Source organism: Brachycentrus maculatus, unplaced genomic scaffold (assembly GCF_059751285.1).
Source record: "Brachycentrus maculatus isolate JH-2025_06_01 unplaced genomic scaffold, ASM5975128v1 h1tg000270l, whole genome shotgun sequence".
Lineage (NCBI taxonomy): Eukaryota > Metazoa > Arthropoda > Insecta > Trichoptera > Brachycentridae > Brachycentrus > Brachycentrus maculatus.
The window spans coordinates 950,521-977,477 of record NW_028281021.1 but is presented as its reverse complement, the minus strand read 5'-3'; positions in this window follow the sequence as shown (position 1 = coordinate 977,477).

Genomic DNA, 26,957 nt, shown 5'->3' with positions numbered 1-26,957 from the left:
TGGGAGGCTAACGACCCGGTCGCTGGTCAAATAAAAATAAAGTGAAAAAGCTAAAAATATTGGTTTTAATCTAATAATATATCTTAACATAGATGAAGAAGAATATGTAAGTCTGGGCATTTACGGGGATTACGCCCATCATAGGCTGGCTTAAGTGATCACTTTATATGCGTGTAACATTCACTAATTCTAACCATGATTCTTACAAGCCTTACAGATTTTTACCAATTCTAATATGATAAATAACTCCTTTATTGGAGATAATCCAGATTTGTGAACAAGTATTTGGACACACTCTAAATGTTGTAAAAAATATTTAATTTTTATTGTTTTTTAGGATGCATAAAAAAATATTCTTATACATATTTTTGTAACTGCTTTCCTTTCAATAACTTTTTTCTTTTCAAAACCATATATTTATTTCGAAGAAAAACTTATTTTTTTAATACAAAAATGTTTTAAGAAAAAAAAATTATCACGTCAAATGTTACCTGTGTTTAAACAAAATGAAGTTGCGATTTATCGAATACTGGGTTATAATCAACATATCAATTAGTACATAATTTAGACTATTTTATTTTTTTCAACGAAATTAGATATTTGGCTACACGTTGAGCCATTCAGCCTGACTGCGTCGTTAGCTATTCAACAAAAAAAAACAAATATAAAATGTTTTCAGATCAAGTTTGAGAGCCAATTTTGTGAATAGAGGATGCTCAAATTTATTACATAGTACGGGGTTATGAGAAAGCGACATCTCTTGAGATTGGCGGTCCTATCGACTCCAGCGCTGACGGTTTTACATGCAAGCATATAGATCGAAATGAAGTGTAGTGAAGTGAGCAAGAAGCCATACTACTCGTACCATAATAAATACCATTATAGTACGGACATAACAGTATCTCAAAAGGTTCTACAAATTACAAAACTTGTTGATACATTTCAAGAATAAGGTTCTTTTCTCTTAAATGATGGTTTGGACATGTAGAACGAATGAGTGAGGAAAGAACGGTAAAACAAATTTATGAGGCGAATTTAATTAGAAAAAGGAGCAGAGGATGACTGAGAAAAACTTGGCAGGATCAGATATGCCAAATACTGAAAGAAAGTGGTCAGGTTAGGAGTCGAAACAATCGGCGGGTACGTATGAGGAGATGCATGAACGTGGAATAGGCGAAGAGTGTTTGCAAAGACAGAGCGGTGTGGCGTTCTATTCTCTCTGCCTACCCCTGTGGGGAAGCGGCGTGATGGTTAGTTAATTAGTTCTCTTTTTCAAATTTATACTCTAATTGGTCAAATTTTATCAATCAAGGCACACAGTTGGTCATCGCGGTCACAGCTGACACGCTTTAATAAAATTGTTTAAATTACAATACATTTTCACTTAGTTATATTGTATTTAAGGAATATTGTATGTATATTAGTAAAAAATGTACGATATGAAAATATTCAGGCATGTGCAAAGGCACAAACTACAGAAGACGACCCGCTTAACGTACTTGGACCAAATTATCTCCGACATGCGGTAAGCCGAGTTGAAGAGACGGGTGGAAACTGACCATGATAGAAGCAAACCAATCGTCACAAATATTGTAATCCACGAAGAAGAAGATTGAAAGATCACTAAAAGTTACCTCGTATTGTTACAAGGAATGTGATTTCCGGCTTTAAGGTATATATTTTATAACAATTATTTTACCCCTTTCTCTTTGATATTTAAATATGTATATTCAAAATAGCAAATAAATGATGATCATGGGATACGAATTTATTCAAATTCATCAAATATTTCAAAAATAAAGTTTGCGCTTAGTTACAAGAAAATAATTGAAAATCCAAAAAATGCTGTTGCTGAACTCGTAGTCTGTGCGAGTTCTCGAACGAAAATTTTGTTTACTTCTCAAACAATAAGTTTAGATGATCGTCTTTCATCATTGAGCTCGAACGACATTCGAGTTCACCACAACCTCAAAAAGCTCGCTGCATTCAAAATACCACGCTAAATATAAGTATCAAAAATCATTCATCCCTCTTTGTCTTGCTGAATGGAAAAGGATATGAGTGAGAGAAAACGCGACTTGGAAATGTATGAGGGGGTTTGCTCGCGAGGGGTGGACGAAGTTCACAGGAGTCTGTGTACACAGAACGGAGCTTTGTTCAATACCTGCGGTGCTTTATTAGTTCCTGATATTAAAATCATGCAATTCAGTTCGATGCCGAGATTGGATGGTGGATATTATAATGTAAGAGGTTATGTGCACACAATGGAATGGTGGGATGTTACTTACATAGTTAGGGTGAAGCTCATTTCCTTACACATTCCACTTTAATAATGAACTTTGTGACTTTCTTAAGTAATGATACGTACCCACCCTCAATTTGTTCCACCATATACATGAAATATATATAAAAAAATATATATTTTTTTTTATATTTTAAATGCATCATTTTACTAACGATACTTCTATCCTTGTAGGAGTCCTCTTTATGGTTCGAATAAACTAGGATATATTATTACACGACTCAGAAAATCGAATTCATGAAAATCTACGTTTAAATGTTACATAAAAAAAAACTAGTTAACCATCACGACGCTTCTCCGCAGAGGTAGTTAGAGAGAGTAAAATGCCACACCAATCCGTCTTTGCAGACTATTTTCGTCTTATCTACACTCATACATATTCCCATACATATAAACCCATCGATTATTCTGATTCCTGACCGGACAATTTTCAAGGATTTGAAATAATTGATCATACCCAGTTTATAAATGTTTTTTTGTGAATGCATAATTTTAAATACATGGCGTTTGAAAATGATGTGGAATGCATCGAACATGTGTCTAAATAAATATTAAGAAATAGTGGTATTTACACTATTTTTTGAAAAGTAAAACATAAATTAAAAATACTTTCATTGCCTTTTTGCTGGTCGAAAATGATTTTTTTTAAATGCAGTCTTACACAACATCAACTTTAACTATATTTGAAACTTTTTTTCAAACTAAATATAAAAATTTAACACTTGTTTTACTTTTTACGTTACAAAATTTTAATATACAAAAAATATGAATGTGGGAAGTTGTTAAAAGCCTTTAAAATATGACAAAAATGTACTCCTATCACGTAGTTACGTATAAGCGATTCAATTCATTCATCAATAGTCTCGGAACACAAACCACCCTTATATCTAATATTCCTATAACCTACTGTTTCTTTTTTACATGCCACGATAGCGTAACCCCCTACATAGCATATGCACTCGTATAATAGAAATGTTACTTCAAGTTTTACTATAAAATTTCATACCTTTTTTATTCATTTCTCATCTACATACCCTTGTAATACAATATAAATGTATAGATAGGTGGGTACATTACCTAATCGGGGCTGATTGAAACCAATTCAAACTAATTTACAAATTTGCTGAGGTGGACTGAAAGCTAAAGCAGTACCAGGACCGGACTAAGTTTGTGTGCATGTGTATTTTTTGACAATGGTAATGATTACTATAAAAAATTACGAATGTATTAAAATGGTATGTTTAAACATTTATTTGTCGAACCTGGATAAAATATTTTTTTAACCCTTTTCTACACCCGATGGTGAATAGAGCACATCATCATATATAAGCGCAGTGTTATCTTGACCATTCACATACGAGGGAAAGATGATAAGCCCCCCTCTTCAGATACCAGTCCAGGGTAGTATTGACTAAATATTGGAGTGAAAAAAATCAATTAATATTTATTTGACTCCACCTGGGAATCAAACCTGGGACTTTCAGTGTACCACTGTACCGTACCGTACCATTACACTACGGAAGGGGACAGGATATAACTTAGGAATCCAAAGGGATCGGGACATTTTTCTCCCACAAAGAAGTCTCTCTTATATCTATGCTTTATTTTACATGGGGATAAAATGACGGGCTCTTTAGCTAGATTGTGCTATTGATGGATAAAATTAGTATTTTTTTGACTGTGTATTTTAAACGAATTTTAAAAAATGGCTGAAGTATTGTGTGTCTAATTCGGTCCTGCGAAAGAAGCACTTAAAGCATAATTGAACTTTGTTATGTAGGTAGACGTGCCAATGATGGATCACATCTAGATGAGAACGGAGAATAAGGGTAAACGGTTATGCCAAGGGGTGTCTCTACTCTATACCTCTATCAGACTACAGGACAGACCTACCCCTATATTACAAGTGCTCCTTTTCTAACACAAATTAAACAAAGTACACTTTGTTTGGTCAGGGAAGAGGTTAAGCTTTTGTAAAGGCTGTTTGTGTGAGATAACTATCGCGTGTTTTAAAAGCTTACATTATTTGTTTTGGTCCATGCTTACCTATTAACATCTTCCTTTCTCTAAATTGGACAAGCTCTATAAAATATTTTAACGTGAAATACCTATAATAATAATTTTAATTGGAAGCATTGGGGGGATATGTAGGTATATAATGGAAATTGATTAAAATATTTTTTTATATACATAAATTCACATAACATACACAAGTGCATACATCAATTTAATGTTATTTTTATGTAAGCGTAATTCGATGTCTTGATGTCGTTAGTATGATTAAAATTGTGGTAGTTTTGAATCGAATGTAAAAATTATGACCCTTGAGTACTTGCCCTACATCGTAAGAAATTTATAAGAGTCAGATTATTTAAAAAAAAATACATAAGTATATCTATAAAGAAATACTATCGACAATTTTAGAATTTGGCGAATATTAAAAAAACCGTAGATTTTAAAATTCAGAAAATGTTCCGTATAACGTTTTAACATGTATTATATTTTTTTCTTGCTCTTTTGGTTACATTACTATTTCAAAGACGTAAAAAAATAATTTACAGTTTTCATAGATGTTTTCTCATAATATATTGATTTTTGTTAAAATGCCCTGACATTTTTAGCGGTGAAAGATTTAAGGGTTAAAAATATTTTTATAAAATAATAAGAAATTAAGATAACGCTTAAATTATGTTTATTTTGTTTATTTTTAGTCTTCATTAATTATTTATTATTATGTTCATTAAATTAGAATTTTAAAAAAAAATTGGAAAATCCAACTTTATTTTCTTGTGAAGGCTGAAAATCGAATATATGAACAGTGCATATAAAATAAATATGTCGTATAGATTACGACATCGTATAGATTAAATATTTGTTTTTTAAACTGCTCTTGATGTCGATTACGATGTCGTATAGATTAGATATTTGTTTTTTAAACTGCTCTTGGCGAAACGAAAATATGGATGATTAAAGAGAGGTTTGAAAGTTTTATTTTGATTATTGATTATCTCAACATGATCAACTTAAAGTAGGTATACGAAGCTTTATTTAATTGGCAGTATACCATGTGAACGTGAATAAGCTCCGAGGTGGATTTTATTGACACACGATACGGGCATCTATTGTGGTTCACATTATTTAACAAAGTCCCATACTTTCCGTGTCAATAGAGCATGCCACCTATATTCCTACATGACCGAGGACTGCCAAAGAATACCCGCATACCCCGGTTTAGTTTTATGAATTTAGCCTCTCTAAGTACGTTTTTGCTGGCCGGAGGTGATGTTGATTGTCGGCTGCGGTGTTGATTTCAATCTTCAACAAAAGTAGGGATACAAATTACAGAATGCTGCGGGTAGGTTAGTTCGAGTAATTAGTGGGATATGAGTAATATGTGGTACTAACTAAACCCACTCATTGGGCAAATTGGCGAATGGGAAAATTTCATGTTTGCTCAATTGGATAAAGGTTACTTTTGCAATTCCATCACAGGGTGGCGTGTTAGAGAATGCGGGCAAAATAATGTTCATCATACTTAAAAAATAGTTTCACTAAATGAAAATGTACATACATGTATAAGTATGTTATGACAGGTATATGAAATTAGTGATTTTTAACTATCGAGAAATTAAAATTGAAAACTTAATCAGTTTTATTTTTTATTTTTCATAATATTGATCCAAAAATTATTTTATTTTCTTGACTAAACATTTCTATTTATTTATAGAAAATGATTTTATATTAAGGCCTACAATAAGAAGAAGAAGAAGAAGATTTTATATTTGTGCCTCTCAAAAAAAAGACAAAGCTCTTGTTTGTTTTCTAAGGTGCATAACGCATTTTCAAAGGTACGATTCGATGACGAAGCAACGAAAATGTTTTCAAAGGTGTTTTATAAATATCACCATGTTCTTTAATACATCAGGTAGTTATTTATTCCATGAGAATACTGAGCTTATTGGCTGTATCAAAAATAATTGCGTAATAGCGTCATTTCCCACGTCACCATACATACACACATACTCACGGACACAGTAGACAGCAGAAAATGCGGAGTTGGGCCCTGTTGACAGTCATCCACCGGCGCAAATCAGATTTACCATTTCGCTAAACGCATTATCATAGCGCGATTTTTACTTGCGTTAGTCCGCGCGTGTGCGTTTTACCATTGTCACCGTGCGTAAGTGAAAATGCAGGCATTGTCAACGTTTTATGGAACAGACAAAGAAAAAAACGCGTATTCGTGTCAACATTATAAACTCTCTTAAAATGCGAAGGAGTACATTCTTAACTGATTTCGGCTAGTTGGAGGAGAGCGATTAAACAAATGGTTACAAATAAAAAATTTATCCCCAAGTCAGTTTTTGACTTTTAGTCAAAAACGCACATACATGTGAGTATGTGAATTTTTGCTGAATGATTATTATTTAAACTTGAAATAAAAAAAATTAAAAAATCTAATTTTAATATGAAATTGGAAAAAAATGACTTGAAAATCTCTGAGACCAATAATTTTATCAATTTATTTATTTTTCAATAAACACATATTCCTATTTACGGTTTAAAACGTATCTTCGCTGCATTTTCCCGTACCCAGGGCACATTTTACGAAACATTTAAAAGGATTTCAAATTGTGTTATTTTATATGAATGGATTCATTAATTCCTTAGGCGAACCCTAAAACTTATGCATGATATTCTCAGGACAGTGTATCAAATTGACACAGTACTGAATTTTTCGTGACTTCAGGTATCAGTCTAGGGTGACATTTAAAATGTTACAGATATATTATTTTAGAAAGAATCAATGTAAAAAAGTCATAAATAAAAAATGATAAATAATTAATAAAAATCTTTTTCAGTGTTGTAAAATAGTTGACTACCCCTATAAATGCGTTTTTGTGTGACCAGTGACATTCAACACGCGTCACGAGGCACCCCTGTCGGGAGAGTTATTGTCGCAAAGGGCGCATTACACGTTAAAAAGTTTAATCGAAATTTATTATTTCGAGTTAAGGGCGCTTATTCAATTAAGGAAATCGATAAAACCGTTAAATGTTTTCATTCGTATTCATTTAAAAGCTTTGTACTGCCTTTTACTTAATCGAATTATTTGTACCTTATAATGCGATTTATTAAAATATTTCATATTTTAGGAATATTATCATATGTCAGATTAGGGTATTTAAATAATTAAACACCATTTACTGAGTATTATTTCATTACACACGACAAGTTTCCAAAACTACAGATGTTTTTATCAACAGTTGATTATAAAAACATGATATGAAATGTATTTAAAATAATCAACATGCCATCCCACAAAGTTAAAGCCGAATTAAAAAATAATTTTACTAGAAATTAATATCAGAAATTACATAGCATTACATTCTGTAGAAACCAGACCGGTAAATAAAAAATATATAGTTGTTATAATAATATACTGTTTTATGAATTACCTTACGTCCAAGTGACTCTGAAATCTATCTATGGCTAATGCGTCACTTATGCTTAAAAATTGAGTTTTACAACCTATTCCTACTAGTGTTTTATAATTCTTAACGTTTAATGTTACTATAATTTTATGTAATTCATGAGTGAAAATTTCAATTCAAACACTGTATCCCCTTATGGGTGTACTCTCAAATATAAAATTCAATACGAGAACTACGAGTGTATTTTGTTTATATATATTTTTCAGATTTTATATTGATTAAAATAAAAAAAAATCGTTTATCTTTTATTTATTTAAGTGTTTATTTATTTTGAAGAAAATATTATTTTTTCAAAGCAAAAACGTTGTTTTTTTTTCAAAAGCATAAAATTCAACTACGTTCAATATTAAACTAGCTTTAAATAAAATTTATTTGCGGGCTATCGATTATCCCGCCTTAAAAGCAAAAGTTTAAAAGAATCAATGATTCTGAAATTTTAAATCCGGTACAATAAGTTTTTGGGGCGAGGTCTTCACTTGTAATTTTATTATTATTGAAAATGTAAGTAATTCAGCCTAAAGAACCATAACACACACTAATGCACTGTATTTTTAAATTCAGAATATATGACAATTTTTTACGAAAAAACGGATAAAATCTCATAAAAATATGTCTCTTATATTGCGATTTCATTCGTATGGAAAGACACGATGGTACTTAGAGGATCCATTCACGATGCGACGCGTGTGCGGCGGCAGTGCGCGACTCTCGTGCACTTTGCAGCTTAGCCCACGGTCGCCCGAGTGCAGTACGATGCGCCAGATTTATGGGACGCATCCTTATTGTCTGCGAGTGACATAAGTCCTGCTAATGCAATATTTGGATAAATTATAAATAACCCAAAGGGCAAGGGGTGCGATACAAAACGTCCAACACGGCACAAAAGGGCACAACTGAAACATAGAAAAAATAAAAAAGGCGAAATTTTCACAGTACACCCTAGCGCTTACGCCGTTTTAACAGACATACTTTACTAAATTTCACATTTGTATATTTCTGTACTTTGATAATTCACACAGATAATGACACTTCCCCGTGCGCGTGTGAAAAAATCACAACTTTTCACCCTTATGTCGTTTTAGTTTTTTTTTCAGGTCTCTTTCGAAGCGCAATAAAATAATGATTATTTTGCAAGGCACGTGTTGTAAAATTGTATTATTCAGATTTATTTTTGGTGGACATTTAATTTGATTAGAGCGATCGTGCGCCGTCCACAACGTGCGATTTCGGATTAAATTTACCGTTAACGTATTTTAATATGATTTTATGTACCCGTAATTATTTCGCAGGACAAAGAAAACTGCGCTGGATGCTAAAGGAAAAACAATGACGATCCTTAAAAGAAGACGATTTAACTAATTAGTTTCTAACAAATTTCGACGCTGGATTTCTGACCCTATGGATTTTATATCAATATAAACATATATACATATAGAACGAGGACGACCGAAAAATACTTGGCACGATCAGATCAATCAGAACCTAAAACCTGGCGGTGTCGTCTGCGTAATTGGAGGGCATGTACGACTAGATGTATGAATGTGAAGGAGGCGAGGAGTGTATGTCAGGACAGAAAAGTGTGGCGTTCCATCCTCTCTGCCTACCCCTGCGGGGAAACGGCGTGATGGTGGTAGTAGTAGTAGTAGTAAACACATATATTTTAGGTGTCTCGATTTATTAATTTATTTTATTTATGATGATTCAAATTACTGTATCACATTAAAAACACACAATAAGGTATATGTAACAACAGATACCTAATCGTAATTAAATATTTTTTTTATGTTTTGGCAACATTCACAAATCTAAAAAAAATATATATCTCAGCGTCATTTACTTACATATGATGAAAACCTGCAAAATGCGTATAAGAGCAAAGTTAAAAACTTCTCACATATTTACGATGTTTTCTTCTGATTGTCATTGGAAAAACCAAAAAGTCGTTTTTACCATAATGCGGTAGAAATATTTTTATTCGTTTTGAAATAATACTATAAAATATTACATATTTATTATAACATTTCGCTCACTCCTTTCAAGAACGTCATGAATCAAAAATCGACAATTTTCACTTGTGCATGTTTTCGGAATGCCCAGAAAATGTACTTTATCCCAGCAAAAAAGTCATATTTTTAACTTAATGTTTACCCGTAACAGGGCAGAAAGTGAAGAAAAGGTATTGTTTAATTATTTTTTTAAATATACTAAATATTTTTCAAATGGAGAAAAACCTTATGATTTTACCTAAAAAGATCTGTTGCACAGTAAAAAGTTCAGTAAGTGGCTTGATATTTATTTTTAATACATTGTATTATATTTTTAAACTTTAAAAACGTTTTCCTGAAAAATCAAGTTTCTTGATTTATGACGTTCTTGAAAAGAGTGAACGATTTGGACGATTCATCAGTTTATATACGTTGGTATACGCAAGAGTAAGACAACGTTAAGAAATTGGTCATTACTAGAAATGTTGAGCGAATTGAGAGCTAGAAAGTTTAATAACGTGGACAGAAAACGTCCTATATATTTGGATGGTGGCTTATTACATGTTGCACTGAATAGAGAAAATAAGGGGCCAAATATTTATTTGGCGAAGATAACTTTAACCTAACATTTGAGCTTTTATTGTTATTAATTTTACCGTTTACAAAACTACTGTCGATTTATGTTTTAAGAGAGTTGAATTGACCGATTAAAAAAATAAAACAGATAGAAGACAAGCAAATAAGGAAGGAATGCAAAGCTGAGATAAGCATTATCGATAAAATTAAGAAAGGTGTGTTAAGATGGTTTGGACATGTAGAACGAATGACTGAGGAAAGGATGGTAAAACAAATTTATGTGGCGAATATAATTGTAAAAAAGAGCAGAGGAAGACCGAGAAAAACATGGCACGATCCGGTTTGCCAAATACTTGAAAGGGGTCAGGTTAGGAGTCGTAATAATCGGCGGGTATGTATGAGGAGATGCATGAACGTGGAAGAGGCGAAGAATGTTTGCAAAGACAGAGTGGTGTGGCGTTATATTTTTTCTGCCTACCCATGCGGGGAAGCGGCGTGATGGTTAGTTAGTTAATTTTTTTTTCGGTAAATCCAATAAAAATTTTATGTTTTGAAGGTGTCTCAACTTGATATGAAATATGTATCATTCTTCCCTTTTTTGTGATTGAAGATAGAAGTCTGAGAATTCCAGGGCTTACGATCTGGCATTTGGCTGGCTTAAGCGATCACTTTATACACAGCATTTAATAGCTTAGCGGGCAAATTTCATCATTATGATTTCTAAACGAATACAACAAGAGAAAAATCCTCCCTTGACACACGGTGATGATTTATCCCACAGAGTCAGTGGATATTGAAGGTACGTACAATGGCAAAGGGATTGGGTTCGACTCCCGAATCACCCTCACCTTATTCCAAAACATAAACTCTCCTTTACTAAAACCTACTCATGCGAGACAAAACGGCGCTCGATCAGTGTTGGATTGGTTGTTACGATCGCTTCACAATCATACCAGTGCTAGATTCACTTTTACATCTAATAAAATTTTCTTTAAGCATCATATACATATTGTATGGAAATAAATATTTTAAAATATATTCTATTCTAAGCTAAAATATGTGTTTAAAAAGAGGCAAAGTAATATTTTTTAAATCTAATTTAAAAATAAATAAATGCCTGTTAAAAGGGAATCACGTTGTATTTTCACTTTTTTCTAGTATTATAAAAAAAATGAGTTAAAAAAGAAGTGTTTTTGGGAGCTCTGATATATTGATTTAGTAAACCGCAAAAAACGCAAACATATTTTTCAACAACATTTTTAGTATGTTTTAATGTGTGTTCATTAGATTTTCTGCACTTAAAGGTTATTTTTACATTTTTTTGACATCTCAACAAAGATGAAGAAGAGTATTCTTCATCTCAGATCCCAGACTTTTCTTTGTTTCATAGAGATGAAGAGAAGTCTGGGTAATTACAGAATAAAAAATAGTATCTACCAAGTAAAAGCTTTGTCAAACCAATATAGATGGCTGTTGCAAAGTCGTATGTACCGTGTCATGAGATGAATATATCAAGGAATCCCAAAAATTTGAGTAGTGTAGTTGTCAAACATGGGTAGAATTGTGAATGTTGCACGTGTGTAAAGTGATAACTTAACCAGCGTATGATAGGGCATATTACTATTAAATTAACAATGAAGGAATTTTCACCACATTTTAGGTGTTAAAACTGATAAAACAAAATAAAAACACATATCCTACATGTAACCTGCCATATAATAAATAATATAAAATGTGTAGGTACTGTGGGTGAAAATAGTACTGTTTTATAAACTATCCACCCACTTTTAGATTTAAGGTTATGTTACTATTAAATTAACAATGAAGGAATTTTTAACACGTTTTAGGTGTTAAAACTGATAAAACAAAATAAAAACTAATATCCTACATGTAACCTGCCATATGAGAAATAATATAAAATATGTAGGTACTGTGGATGAAAATAGTACTGTTTTATAAACTATCCATATACTTTTAGATTTATGATCATGTTCGCAGATGCTGCGCGTTTTCATGAATAAAAAAATCAAATAATCCTGAAAGATTTGAAAAACTGATTCTATGGAAAATTCAGATTAACCACCGATCTCGGCGCGCCTAGTTTCCAGTCCGTCCCCGAAAACGCAGTAAGCGTGGCACCTATCAAATGCACCCCAGGGGTGCGTTGCATTACCGATGATAAATGGGAAATATATGCAAAAAGTCGTGTGTACGAGAGTCTAGCTTGTGGTACACATCCCCATGTACGCAGTCCCATAGTCACCCCATTCCTGGGACGCGCTACGACGAGCCAAAGGGTGACGCGGTCATTATAGTTTGGGGACAAGAGCGCTCAGGTACTTTGTGATATGATGTAAGTATGTAGGTACACTACATCTGGCACACATGTTAGCATTGCAGAAAATACCGTAATTGGGATATTTGCATAAGCAATACATATGGATTCTTATTCATATACCTACTTACAGCGAATGGTGAAATAAAGAAATAATGCAAGGCTGAGATAAGCATTATTGATAAAATTAAGAAAGGTGTGTTGAGATGGTTTGGACATATCGCTCACTCCTTTCAACAACGACATATATTAAAAAAACTTGATTTTTCAGGAGATCGTTTTTTAAGTTTAAAAATATAATAAAATGTATTAAAAGTAAATATCAAGTCACTTATTAACTGTGCAACCGATCTTTTTAGGTAAAACCTGAAGGTTTTTTCTCCATTTGAAAAATATATTATATATTTTAAAAAGTTAATTAAACAATACCTTTTCTTCAAAATGCTAAACCACACTTTCTGCCCTGTGGCGGGTAAATATTAAATTAAAAATATGCCGCTTTTGCTGAGATATGGTACATTTTCTGGGCATTCTAAAAACATGCATAACTTAAAATTGACGATTTTTGATATATGACGTTGTTGAAAGGAGTGAGCGATATTTGCATAATCAATACAAATGGATTGTTATTCATGTACCTACTTAAACGAATGGTGAAATAAAGAAATGATGCAAGCCTGAGATAAGCATTATTGATAAAATTAAGAAAGGTGTGTTGAGATAGTTTGGACATGTGGAATGTATGAGTGAGGAAAGAACGGTAAAATAAATTTATGAGGCAAATGTTTGTTTTACCGCTTATTTATTTATTTATTTATTTTTTCAAAACATATTACATACATAAGTCATAAATATAATATTCCCGATGAGTAATTTTTATTTCTCATTTTGGGACATGGGATTAAGGTTAACAAGACTGGAACACAAATAATAAAGTTGCAAAAAAGATTTTTTGAAATAACCAAAACTAATACATCAGTATTTATACTTGGTTCAATATTTATGTTGTTTAACTGTATACTGATTTTTTTCCTAAATTCATTATATTACAATTTCCACCATATCTTCACATCTTCATTGCCTATAAATTGATATCAATATTATTTATTCAGATCAGATTAGACACTACATTTTTCATTTCTCAATTTAAGTTTCAGGTACTTGGTAAATAACACTATTTAGTGTTATTTACCATGTAAATTTTAAATTAAAAATTAATTGATATCCGATGAATCGATTAATAAAAATCAATAATTCACCCTAGGGATGATATATCAATAAATGTATGTGTCTCAACTCTATAATTTGTCTTTATTTGAATGAATGTAGAACCTGGACATTTAAGAGCTTATGATCTGGTACTTGGCTGGCTTAAATGATCACTTCATATACTTTTGCAACGTTCACCATTCTGCCCATTATTGAACATTCATAGTATATTTGCAATGGTCTCGTATCTCTTTAAGGCACCCAAATTACAAATTTTTGAAACAGTTTCTTTGTACTTATTACTATTTTTAGTTAAATAAGAGATTGACAGATTTAAAGTCAGATATATAAGGCGCATTTGGAAGAATTTCAAACATTTATTTTGTAAGTTTTTCCAGGACTATTGCATTTGAAGCTCGGTGTGTGACCGTGTTGAAAAAAATACATTTATGATGACATAAATACATAACGATTAAAGACTCTCATTATCATTCATCGTTCACATTGTGTAATAACACTTTTATGTGGTATTACAGAAAGTGAACGATGAATGATAAAATGTGTTATATTACTGTACCACAAAGTTAATGCTTTTAATAAACAAAATACAAAACAACACAGTAAACTTTTTGTATCAATATTATCTCAATACTTTTTAAATATGCCTTTTTATTAAAAAAAGAAGAAAACACCTCTATTTACATTATTATTTCTAGTACAAATCTAACTTTCTAACTTTCTCTCTCATTCATCACGTCCGTAAAAGCGGAATTAAGTCCTATAAGTCCAGGACGACCAGATGACGTAGGTGGCTTACGGCTTAACAGCTTAACACACCTATGTACATACTTAGAATCTCGTAAATCTGACGAATAAAAGAGAAACGGAAGTTTTTATTGTAAAATAAATTCGCCCTAATCCGCCCAACGGTATATGGAGCGCCGACTCGCCCATATAAGAACTTGCTACCCTCGAACAGTGTGGTTACAGAATTTCTACACATAAATGAAAATTTAAGTAATTTAAAAAGGTCTATCACATACCCACATATGTACTTTGCTTACTGGTAAAGCAGAGTGACGTGATCTTGCATACATCCAAATAAAAGGGTATCTGCTAAATAAAAACTTTCTCAATCCAGCATAGATAGCTGTTGTGAACTCATGTGTACTGTGTCATGAGATTAATCATACCTTTATCTAGGAGTTCCAAAAATTTGAGTAGTGTGGTTGTCAACCATGGGTAAAAGGGTGAAATGATCACTTAACCAGCCTATGAAAGGTCATAAGCCTTGTAAATACCCAGACTGCGATATTCTTCTCTGTATATGCAGAGATATTAATAAATTTTATTATGTTTTTATCAGTTATTTTATTCACATATTTCTAGTGTATCCAGATATGTCCTTAAAACATATTCTTCAGTTTAGCACCATCGGCATTTTTCACAATTACTATTTCATTTCACTTAACTGGCCTATAACAGGTCATAAGCTCTGTAAATACCAAGTTTTGCAAAATCTTATTAATCAATGTTGATATGTCAAAAAAGTGTAATAATACATATTTAAGGGTGAAAAATACTTGAATATAAAGAAAAGTTCATCTTCGAGATACTAAAATGACTTTACAATACCAAAATGCAATAACAAACAGTTCCAACAGAGCTTTAAATATTTGACTTTATTTATACTTCAATAACTGTCTTACAGATAATAAAATAAAGACAATAATATTCTAAAAAATAAATGAATTAACTTTTATAAAGATTGATCAAGAAAAACATTAGGAAATAAATTATAAAAATAAAAACAAATTATATCACCCACAAACATAAACAATTAATAATAAATGTAAGTCCCTCTCCAAGCACAAGATTCTTTAGAATTTTTAAGACTTTTTATTGGAGATAACAGTTAATTATTATTAACAGAAAATTAATAAAAAAAAATTAAAAAACTATGTAACTGTATAAAGTATTATTTTTTGACATGTCAACATAGATGAAGAAGAAAAATAACTCCAACAATTGGATAATCCAGATTTGTGAAGAAGTCTCTGGACACAATCAAAATGTTGTATATTAAGTAAATGAATCAATTAAAAAATAATAACAAAGACTGTTTTGTTTGTTAAGTTAAAAAATAATTAAGTTAAGAATAATAATGAAAAAAAATATAATATTCGGTGAGTGGTTATTTACTAATATTACTAACATTTTTGAAAAAAAAAATATATAAAAGTAAAAAACGTTTGCTTTTTGACCACCCAGTGCTAGGACAAAACCGGTACACATTTATTATTGCAATAACAATAATTCATATTACGAAAGTTTATTCTTTTCCTGGCCGTGCGAACGTGACGGCCACGCACACTCCTTTATTCGTAGGTAAATAATAAAAACCCCATATATATTATTCCTCTCCTGTATATCTTTCCGGGCGACAAAAAAGGTCGGGCATGTGTCGCCCTTTCAACTGTCGCCATTTTTTTTTAATTCGCACGTCCGGTACAATGAGGTTTTATCTCAAGCCCTCCCCGTAGGTGCGAGTTATAAATTAGACGGATTCCACGTGACGTATGGCACTCCGGATGCGTGGGAGAAAAATTCAAATTTCAAATTGGGATACAGCGGTCTCATTACGAAATACTTCAACGGTGACGTCAAATAAAATTGTTTTCAACATTTTGAGTGTGTCCAAATACTTGTTCACAAATCTCGATTACCTCTGATTGAAAGTAATTTTTAACATTATTTTATGACATCTCATTTGAAGCTTTCCTCATCCCACCATAGATGGTTATAGTGAACTCGCATGTACTGTGTTACGGGTTTGATCAATAAATCTAGAAGTTTCGAGAATTTGAGTAGTATGGTTGTCAATCATGGTAGAGTTGGTAAATGTTACACGTGTGTAAAGTGATCAATTAAACCAGCAGATAACGGTTGTAAGCCCTGTAAATGCTCAGACTTCCATATTCTTTCTTCTTCATCTATGTTGAGATGTAAAAAAAAACGTATTAATATTCTTATATATTTTTTATTCTGGTTGACGTTTACTAACTTTGAAGTACTGAAATAACAAGTAAATCAAGTTTTCATTTACGCATCTTCTATAGTGAAAATAGAACGATAATTCTGCTCCAGACTTCTGTAATCGTTACTCAGGTAAATTTCCCCGTGCGATGAAATCACGTTATTATTCGGAATTCGATAAGTCACCACATTTATTCGTCAGATTCTAGTGCAAGATGAGTTCACCTCCGTGACGTCACGCAGGGGGGAGAGCGGAGACCTCTGACACACATCCAGCATCCCTCCGTGAGACAATTTGACATTGTGCCTTGATGACTCACCGCTCGTCCGTCTCCCCTATTTTCAAACTGCGATCTTGAAACGTTGCCAAATAAAATATTTACCATCGCCAAAAGGGTGTTTTCATCAGTAGTGCTATTATTTAACGTAGTTAATTTTGTATGCCTCTTTTATTGAATATGTATTGCTATCCTGGTGCTTGGTTTGCAATTATCCCAAAGGAAAATAATACGTATTAGTATAGGTGATTATGGGACTCGTGTGAGGCGTGTGTTGGTTATGATTGTTCTAAATACAATTTTAATGAGAGTATTCTAAAAATGGGTGACGTACCTACATACATGGATCTGCGAATAATGAGATAAAAATATCTATTTAAAAAATCGTATGGATATATTGTTTTATTTTTGTCGTTATAATATTATATAGTGTGCCAATAATATAATGCCAATTCTACAATACGAGTATTAGTAGCAGTGACTACTACTACTACTATTGTCCATTTTTGGCACCCATTGGTGCATAGGGCGCTGCATGAAATCTTTGCAAAGTTTTGTTGATGATTAATTTTTATTTTTTATTTTTTCATCGATCAGTTTAAGCTAAGAACTCTGAGAGTCCATGCCTAACATTTTATTATTTTTATTGAATCACACTTTGCTAATTTTTCACACAATTTTAAAATTAAAATTGATTGCACAATAACATGCTTTTTCTATTACAGAAACGTCTGTCCCGATTTCAATTGTTACACTACTTTTATGTAACTGTAAGGCCTCCGTACACCTTTTACACGTGGGGTAAAATCTGTCGGTGGGGTAACCAAGATTTTTAGTGACGTGGGGGATGTTAGGGACACATGAGGGATGATTCTGGTAACCCTCTCATTTACGGTATGACTTTCGTCGCTTCAGAACAGGAGTCCGAAATTAACCTTGGGTAGTGAGGGTGGCTGATTTACGTCATTTTAAGGGAGAATGTGACTGCATAGCATTAAACATATGTAAGCATATAAATATATAAATGAATATATATATATATATATATATATATATATATATATATATATATATATATATATATATATATATATATATATATATATATATATATATATATATATATATATATATATATATATATATATATATATATATATATATATATATATATATATATATATATATATATATATATATATATATATATATATATATATATATATATATATATATATATATATTTATATATATATATATATATATATATATATATATATATATATATATATATATATATATATATATTATATATATATATATATATTTATATATATATTATATATATATATATATATATATATATATATATATATATATATATATATATATATATATATATATATATATATATATATATATAAATATCCGTGAAAAAAGAAGGATAGAAGTCAACTGAATGCAGTCGAAATGCGATCTCTCAGAAGAATGTGCGACAAAACGATGCATGATAGGTGTTCAGATAGTGAAATAAGGAAGGAATGCAAAGCTTAGATAAGCATTAGCGATAAGCATTAGCGAGAAAATTAAGAACGGGATATTTAGATGGTTTGGATATGAAAATCAAATGAATGATGAAAGAGTAGTAAAAAAATATGAGGTGAATATTGTTGGTCATTCATAACATTGAGATGGTTTGGACATGTAGAACGAATGAGTGAGGAAAGAACGGTAAAACAAATTATAAGGCGAATGTTATTAGAAAAAGGAGCAGAGGAAGACCGAGAAAAACTTGGCATGATCAGGTATGCCAAATACTTGAGAGCGGTCAGGTTAGGAGTCGAAACAATCGGCGGGTATATAGTATATATGAGGAGATGCATGAACGTGGAAGAGGCGAAAAATGTGACAGAGTAGTGTGGCGTTCTATTCTCTCTGCCTACCCCTGCGGGGAAGTGTTGCAATGGTTAGTTAGTTAGTTAGTTACATTGGGCTTGGAACCAGGACTCCATTGTGCTCAGGACTCGATTGCACCTGTGTTATTTTATAATTATTTCGTGAGGTCGCTTTTTTTTCAAAACTAATATTGTTCTCATTGGATGCTCCCCCGTCTGACGTTTAATCTCACCTTCTCCGTACCCACATAACAAAACCGTTCGCATGCACTAATCAAAATAATAATTCAAATTAAATTTAATTCAAAGCCACCCCTATCGCGTGCCCCAATAATGAAAACCCACCCCAGGTCCCGTGATTCAATCGCGCATGCGCACAAAAGATTATGCACGGGGAAAAAAAACAAGTAGGTGGGACAACAAAAGAGTGCGCGTCAGACAATACTAGGTAACATGATCTACCTATGGCGCATGCGTGGTATAATTGGGCTTTCATATGAAACAAGTAGTCCAATACGATGCATATTAAACTTTATATTCACGTGCCCCTCCGCCTTAGAATATCCCTGTACTCTCATTTTTGTTACAATTTTCTTCTTCCTGGGTCCATCCCAACTTATCGTCTTTGTAGACTGTTGGAGTCAGATCTCCTTGTCCTCAGGTTAAAGGTCCTTCTATCACCTAGGCCATGTCTTCGAATCATGAAATCTTTCTGTAGTATCTAAGAATTTTTTGGTCTTCCTCTAGATGTCTTTCGAAGAAGATCCATGGCAATGAGAATATCTTATTATTCTTATTCCTATTCCTGGGTCAATCCCATCTTATCATTTATGTAGACTGTTGGGGTCAGCTCTCCTTGTCCTCAGGTTGTAGGTTCTTCTATCATGGACAACGTTATCTAGACTTTGCCTTCGAATAACATTATCTTTCTGTAGAATCCGTGATTTTTTTTTGTCTTCCAAGGCAATTGCCTGGTTCACAATATGTCCAGATTCTCTACGTCCTATGTATCCATACCATCTCAATTGCCTATCCTCTTCCTAACTATTGATGTCCATTACACCCAGGCTTCCACGAATGCGTGAACTCTTTATTTTGTATCTAAGGAACACTCCAGTTGACCATCTAAATAATCGCATTTCAGCAGTTTCTAGTGTCCTAGATTAGGTGTTATTACATCGTCTAACATACGGAGCCATAAAAAGTACGTGTCCGACCTTCTTTGGTAGATTTTTGGATGCAGCCTTTATATGGTGAATTGTTTATTTTTAATTAAGTCGTAATTTCACCAAGCACAGACAATTTTTTTTTTTTACTATTGAATGCGATTTTTGCAAATACTTAACGCAGTCCCAATTATTTTTATATATTTTATTTTCGAGTTACCATTTTCTATTATAATAAAGTTCATGTGACCTGGTCTATTTGTCAAAAATAAATAATTAATTCAAATGGCATTGCACGCACCACGCTTTGGTTTTCTTTCTGGGTTCCAATATTGAACATGTTGGCCATACAGCTTTATAGTATACTCAAAGCGAGCACTGATTTCGACCGTTGAAAAATGATTTATCGGTGTAGAAATGTCACACTGATCGTTCGGTGACAAAAATATTATTTTATTTACTTTACACAACGGAAAAGCTTTATTTATGTTCAGTAAGTCAACGAACCCTTACTGTATTGACGCAACTTAATTGTTATGTATGGACGTAACAGTACTGTATAAGTTGTTGAGCAATAAAAGTATCATTTTTATACAATACCACCTAATGGACCTTTTTACCAATAAAAACATATAAACTGTGTGTAGGTACTCAAGAGTAATACTTATAACATATATATATATACATTTATATATTTATATATATATATATATATATATATATATATATATATATATATATATATATATATATATATATATATATATATATATATATATATATATATATATATATATATATATATATATATTTATACCTCCTATACGTAGTCCTGGAGCGCAGGACTACCTACCACCCTACCTACTTACATATTATAATCAACGATCTAATTAATATACTGCCTTTATACGATACGAAACGAAAATGGTGCCCCATGCACCACTTGAATACGGATTGGGATTAGAAGATAATTTTAAGGATAATTTGATTCTTAACCGTGTATTTTCAGTGATATTCGAAATAAAAAAAATCATGCTTAATCCTTATCCCGATTGATTCAATCCCGAAAAATGAAAAGTTTACTGCATTTTAAAATACGTTTGATGGCGATTAATCGAAGGTCGTGTTGTGAATGTACTTTTGACAACGGCAAATCGAGGGTCTGCTGTGTTGTAAAGGTACGTTTGGTAACGATAAGTCGAGAATCTACTTTGTAGTGAAAGTACGTTTGATTTCGATAAATCGAGAGTCGTGTTGTGAATGTATCTTTAATTGCGTTAAATCGAGAGTCTACTGCGTTCTGAAGGTACGTTTGATCGCAAAGATGCATGTATGATTAGGATCATATTCGCTTGAGGTGATTTGAATAAATAATACTAATAAAGACTCGCACGTGCCTGACGCAGAATGATTCGTTTCACGTCTGGAAACACGTGGACGGAGAATGTCATCAGCGAAATAATAATAAAAGGGTGAACTTTGTGGGGATTAATGAAAATAGTTCGTTGAGTTGTTGATTTTTCTCATTTCAACGGATTGTTTTTATACATTAGTAAACTCCATCAATTGTATCCTCAATTGAATATTAGAAAACCCCGGTTTTATGTAATAATATATTTTAAAGAAGTATCCAAAATAATTAATTGAAAAAAAAAACATATTTAAGGAACAGATAATTATTTATTTTGTTTTAGTTTCTGTCTTCATCCGTACCTGTAGTGTAATAGCCAGCATGCTCGGCTACCGTACTGGAGGTCCCAGGTTCAATTCCCAGAAGGGGTCAAATAAATATAAGTGACTTTTTCACTCTAATATTTATTTAATACTACCCTGGACTGGTGCCTTAAGCGGAGGGCTGATCACCTTTCCTTCACGTGTTAGTGATCAAGATAAGCGTTTTTATGATGCAGTGCCCTATGCACTATCGGGTGCGGATAAGGGTTGAAGTAAGTAATGTTGTACTTTATATTTATACCTGAAGATGGAAGCATAGCTTCCGAAACTAGTCGTCATAATAAAATAAATGTAAGTACTGTAGTAGAAAAATAAGTGTTTTTCTTTTACAATTTCATCATGTGTCACCACAAAGTACTGCATTAGGCAATGCATCATATATATTACAATAGATGCAATAGTAAACCTAACGTCACAGGCTGTCTACCTATATAAATCGGCTTCATACATTAAAAAAAAATATGTATAAAATTAACATTAAAAAAACGTCATACAATTTTGACTCCACATTTTGAAAAAAACTTACCCCTATTTATCATTGATATTATCAACGGTTAAATATGTTTAAACATATGCAAATTTTATGAAATGCATACGGATTCATTCATCTTTTTTTCGCAGGCAGGTGTGATTTTTTTTACTGGATTTAGTATTTTTTTGTATATAAGTGTACCATTTGGATATAAAAAAATTACATTGAAAAAAAACAACGTATGTACTGTTATAAACGTATTCAAAATGAAGTTTGATCAGCACTTAGATTTATTGTAGCTAGCTGACTTCCACCAAACTGACGTGGATAATAATATTTACATTTTATAATGAGATATTGAATTTCAATCCTGTTTCTGAAATAAATACCTAAGTGTTTTGTTTTTTAATACTACAATACATACAAATATATGCATATAAAAACTGTTGACCTGAAGCAAAAACTATCGACCCAATAGATTCTCAAAAAAAGCTTATAAGGGAATTCAGCTTGTTTGCAAGTATTCTTCCAACATTTATCAGTACCAATTAGTCCATTGCGCACTGCATCGTTTAAATTTCGATTTTAAATAACATTAAGGCGGGACAGTGAAAAACCTGCAATTAAATTTTCCTTAAACCCAGGTAACATTTAAGACAAAAAAATATTTGCTTGAAACACTGTTTCTGCATTGAAAAAGATTGTTTTTCTTTAAAATAATTATAGGGTTTTGAAAAAAAGAGTTTTCGAAAGGTGAGAAGTGAGAAGAAGAAAAAAAATTGCGCGAACGTATTGTTCGCTTCTCGCACAGAAAGTCGCGTACTAAATAGTATATTTAAAAGACCACAATTAGGACATGGAGTTCCAGATACTTGAATATGAGTTCACAATTTAATATTGATACAATAACGAGAAAATAAAATATGAAATATTTTTTAACATGAACCATTCAGTAATTCAATGAAAATTGATTGATGAATAGTCTACTCCCTACTCGACGGTAACTCTACTCAATCTTATCTTGTTAGAATCACAAGTTGCAGTACTCGTGAAAGCTCTCTTGATTAGCCCGCGAGCTTACGTCCGAAAGCTCCTGTGATCTTTGCTCCAACGCTGGAATTATCCTCACTGATTCAGTATAACTAAGAGTTATCGTTGCATTCGTCGCATTAGGTATACGTGTGCAGGCCACGTGGCCGGGCCCCTCGCCCTTTGTGAACCGGGGAGCGAAAATGGCCCTTAATGGACATTTACAATAAATTTCGAATCGCATGGCGCACTAACAAAACTCGCATTTAACGATAAAGGTGAGGGTCCCGCTCAGGATTTCCGCATGATGGGACCTTATGCACTCATTATATTGCGAAAATAATCTGAACAAACAGTTATGAAAAACCAAAACTTTTACATCACGCTGTTCATAAAATAATACAAGAATGCAAAAGAAAATGGGATTGGGAAATAACACAAATAAGTATCATCCGAGGCATTTTAGTTTACTATACAAAAAAAATTATCTTCAATAAATACAGAGTTTATATATATATATATATATATATATATATATATATATATATATATATATATATATATATATATATATATATATATATATATATATATATATATATATATATATATATATATATATATATATATATATATATATATATATATATATATATATATATATATATATATATATATATATATATATATATATATATATATATATATATATATATATGTATGTATAATAATAATTTATTTATTGATTTGGCGTAATAATTTATTTTTGATTTATGTATTAATTTTTAAAACAAACACAGATTTTTTGAGTCTGCTAAAGTATTTTATTGTTAGAAACACATAAAAATTAATATTGAGACAATTGCTTTGCCTAGTTATGGTATTTTCAAACGAATGTTTCAAACGAAACAATTGTCGCAATATTAATTTTTATGTGTTTTTAACAATTAAATACTTAGGTAGACTCAAAAAATCTGTGTTTGTTTAAAAAATTAATACATAAATATAAGATTAATCTTCAATAAAATGGAAATTGCGGATGGCTCATGTGTCACGTAATATATGGTATACGAGTACACATATAAAAATTGTAAACCGTATACAAATATGTATCAATACTAGTACGGCTATATACAAAGATTACGTAATTTTTGCCTCGATATTACGTAGATGTTTGAGAGTTTAACAAACTTTAGGTAATTTAATTTAAATTATGTAATATTTACCTTTTTAATAATGTTTTCCATTAATACAAATAATTCAGTTCATATTATTCAAATAATTCGATTCAGAAAGGTGATTGTAGTAATTAATCATGACATTATGTTCTTACAATACATTTTTAAATTAGGTAATCGTTCTTTATTACTTTGCGTCATTTATATTTTTCGTTATTTTCAATCACTTTTACTTTCTTTATATGCACTGATTGTTACTTATTGTTTGCTATTTTCTATGTTTCACTATTTTTTCGAAACTGTTATTTTATTATATTTATTTTTATTTCTTCGGGAATTGAGCATCTTTAAATTAAGAAATATATAATAAAAAATAGTTACATTAACAATAATAAACATAACATTACATAAACAAAAATAGTTACATTAATAATTAAAAAAGCCAATTAAACAATTCCATATAATTACTATTAAACATTAAGAGATAAAAAAGAAAAAAAAGTGAAGAGTGGGAGTGTGTGTGTCAGGAAGGAAGTAAAAGGTTATGATCATTATATTAACTACATATGTACCACTTACTACCTTAATAATTTTATTACTATTTGAACTACGTTTTACAATATCTATGATTAGATACAATAACTTGTAAAAATCGTTAAAAAACCAAACAAAAACATTTACTTCATATTTCACAAACGATTCATTACATGTTATTTTAGATTTTTTAATCACATTTTTACTACGTCTTTACGGTCGTCAAAAGGTACATACATATATGTTTTATTTTGAACACGAGCCACTTCTGTACCACATATTGAAAAATTTTTAAAAAATCAATGAAAACATTTATAATGTACTTACTTATTATAAAACGTGTGCATAAAGTGACATCTATGAAACTGAATGAAATAACACGCGACCTCCACGCGATAGTTAAGCCCCCATTCGCACGGTGATGAACGTGCGTATTTGTAATATGTAAATGAATTAACTTAACATTTAAACAAAAAATTAAGTCCTTTAATAAAATATTTAATATCGAAAACATTTCAATATTCAATCCTTTAAAAAATCGGATAAATTTTTATTTTATATTTTTATCTTCAAAAAAAAAATATATAAAATGTGCTGCTATGAATATCCTTGAGTTACTAAAAATAAATATTAAAAAAAAAATTGGGTTAAAAAAAGGTAAACAATCAACAACGAAAAACACATTTAATAGAAAAACGCGTTTCTCTTTGCCTTATTGAATTTTATCTAAGTAAATTTAAAAAAATGCACAAAAATTATCAAAAATAAGCGCCTTGAAATTAAACGTATTATAAATGTCCATATTCCATTTACTTTATTTCCCATTTTATCAGACTAAGTACAACAATGCGTTGCTGGTTAGAATGAATATCAATATATAAACCTTTTTTATTAAAATCAATTATGTTACAAAATATTGTAACCCAAAAATAAAATAACAAAGTTCAATATTTACACGTGTGGTAAAGCTAAATATATTGATTTAAAAAAGGACGTAAGTTCAAAGAATAAATAAATAATCTATTACAAATAACAGAGTCCCACGCACGTCCGTATTTTTCACTTTGGTAACATACAAAGCGTTTTTACATCATCCCCACCGCAGCCCCGTCCCGCGACCACCCCTGCTCCCCGCGCCCCATATATCCCAATAATCGTCCATTGAAGGTTAATTGATTATACCTTTTCATCAGGGTTCGGTTTGACTCTCACGGCGCGGGGGATGCTCTGTATTTTGTATGTTCGCATTTTCTACGAAGGGTGCTGAGTGGTGAATGCCGAATTGAACTATGGACCGTTATTCCACAGAGCTTTTGTAGGGTTGGATGAAATTAAATTCGCGAAGGTGCATTATAAATGTGCATGCACACATTATTATCACTTGTGTAGATTTAAATTAATGTTTTTAGTATAACTTTATACAAGCGGGACGTGTTTAGCACTGTCCGGATCTGAAATATAAAGAAATAAGTACGAGTAGTTTGATAAAATGTCGATTTAAGCAAACAAATGACTTAAGATTTTATTATTATTGCACCAAAACGCTGGCACACTTTCTAATAGCATTTAAACTATAGTAAATATCCATATTACCCAATTCAAAGAGTAAAATTTCTTCTTATCTGTTAGTAGATAGATAAAAGTATGAAATAATTATACCAGTTTTTACTGTCACTTAATCGTTGATAATTCTAGGCTTTTAAAAAATAATATTTCTCATTCCACAATTTGTA